Genomic DNA, 1,982 nt, shown 5'->3' with positions numbered 1-1,982 from the left:
GATGATTAGACAATAAATATACAAAGGGCTCAAAGAAATGGAAAATAGAAGAGATGAAAATTGACAAGAAAAAGAGAAAGGGGAAATAAAGAGAACAAAAGAAGGCAATCTAAACGAAAAGTAGAAAGAAACAAAAAGGCAAATTGAATCAGTAGAGTAGATTTTTGGAAACAAGCAGTGTTAATTTAAAAAAGAAGAGGAAGAGGAGAAAAGAGACAACCTTCTTCTCAGCTCTGATAATACATTAAGCAAACACTCCTTTTCAGGGTGCAAGGGTTTCTTTCCCTCACCTGTAGCACAGAACAAACTGCTACGCTCACGTCATTTTTTGTGTGTGTGTTGAAATGACTGGTGTGTGATATTTTTTATAGCCTTCATTTTTGGTCAGCGTAAGTTTCCTTCAATTATTTTTCCATTTCTAGCTGGATTTCATTTTGAGGCTTATCAAAATGAGAATAAAGTTCTACAATTTAGTCATTGTGGATTTCATGTCATTTATGATGCAAATGGAAATGTGTAGTTTATTTAAGAAAATTTTCCTTTTCTATAACATCTAACTCTTCATCTGCATCATCTTCTGCTTGCTGATTGTTTCTTAGTTGGCAGTTACCTGTCCTGTTCCAGGTGCACACTTAGCTGACAATGATCTCTGATGAGGTGACTTTGAATTTGCACTTATCATATCTAAACCAGATGAATAATCTGTGCATACAGAGACTTTTGGAAAACCTCTGAATCATCATCCTCATCCGTCTGTTGTATATTCTGGTAGGCAGCTGTGTAGATCTCTAAAGCTTTGCTGTGAAATAACACTTCAATTGTGATAAATTTGGAAAATGTAGTCTTTATAGTCTATTTTTTGCCTTTCAAAGTTGTCAGTAATTTTCTCTAGATGATGACTTGTTTGAGTTGCATCCCTTGCAGCTCTTTGTAATTCTGTTTCTGCCTTTGCTCCAAAGGAAGAAGGACCAAGCAATTGGTGCAGGCCCAAATCGCTGCTCATGGGACTCCCCTCAGGAATGGAGGTGTTCTGGAACCTCAAACACTCTCAAAGAGCCACTCCTCATGTGGTTTCTGGCTGAGCTGCACAGTAACAACCTTAAAAAGCATTTAAAAAAATGTTTTAAAAACATTTGGTTTAAAAAAAAAAAAAACCCAAAATTCAAAGAATACAATAACACGTCGATCAGATGGGTTTCGCTGATCTGTTCCTTCTACCTGAGTTAATTGCTTAGCTTCTCGATTCCTTGCTGTGAATGTTGCTTTGAGGTCATCCTGTTTCATTTTTGCAATGGTTCCATAAGCTTTCAAGGGTTCAACTACTTTGACTTCAAGTCTTTCAACTTCTGCTTGTCAATAATCCTGAAGTTTGGCAAACCCATCAGCAAAATTCATCAGGCCCAGCCTTAGAGGTGGGGTCTCTGTAGCGGCATAGGAGTTGATTTCATTCATCAGGAGCTCTGCGTTGTCTTGCTCTGGCAGTTTTCCGCACATAGGCAGCAAGGATTCGGCACAGTTCTCCAAAATGCTTCTCCCCGTTTGAGACAGCTGCTTGCAGTTGTTTGGTTTGAGCGTCGGTTTTCCAGGGTGCGCCTCAGCATCTTGTCTTGCGCACAACCAGGGGCCCTGGGGGAGCCCAGTGATGGGGGCTCTAAGGCAGCTGGGTGCGTGCTAGGGGGCCAGCTGCCCTCACGTCATGATTCTGTGGTTCTGTGATGACTGATGACCTCTTTGCGAAGTCAGAGAGCTGTTAGTCAGGCAAAATCTCGAAGTGGAGATGCAGGCAGCCATCTGCTGGTTGTCATTTTGGGGCAAAAGAACAGATAGATACACTGTCCCCTAAATATCACATGCATGGAAGGATGTTGGAAGTTAATGTTGGTAAAAAAATGATGTCTATGAAAATGTCTTTATAAATTATAACATGCTATATAAGTGGCATTACAATGATCAAAGGTAAAGCAACATATGTTATAAGGGTA

At 40.0% G+C, this 1,982-nt stretch overlaps 1 pseudogene; it reads right to left on the bottom strand.

Annotated features, from left to right (window-relative positions):
* Positions 1–521: 521 nt before the first annotated feature.
* LOC108318211 lies at positions 522–1,616 on the bottom strand (annotated as a pseudogene).
* Positions 1,617–1,982: the final 366 nt, after the last annotated feature.

Source organism: Cebus imitator, unplaced genomic scaffold (assembly GCF_001604975.1).
Source record: "Cebus imitator isolate Cc_AM_T3 unplaced genomic scaffold, Cebus_imitator-1.0 Scaffold11, whole genome shotgun sequence".
In the NCBI taxonomy this organism is placed as follows: domain Eukaryota; kingdom Metazoa; phylum Chordata; class Mammalia; order Primates; family Cebidae; genus Cebus; species Cebus imitator.
This window is presented reverse-complemented; position numbering and strand designations above follow the sequence as displayed.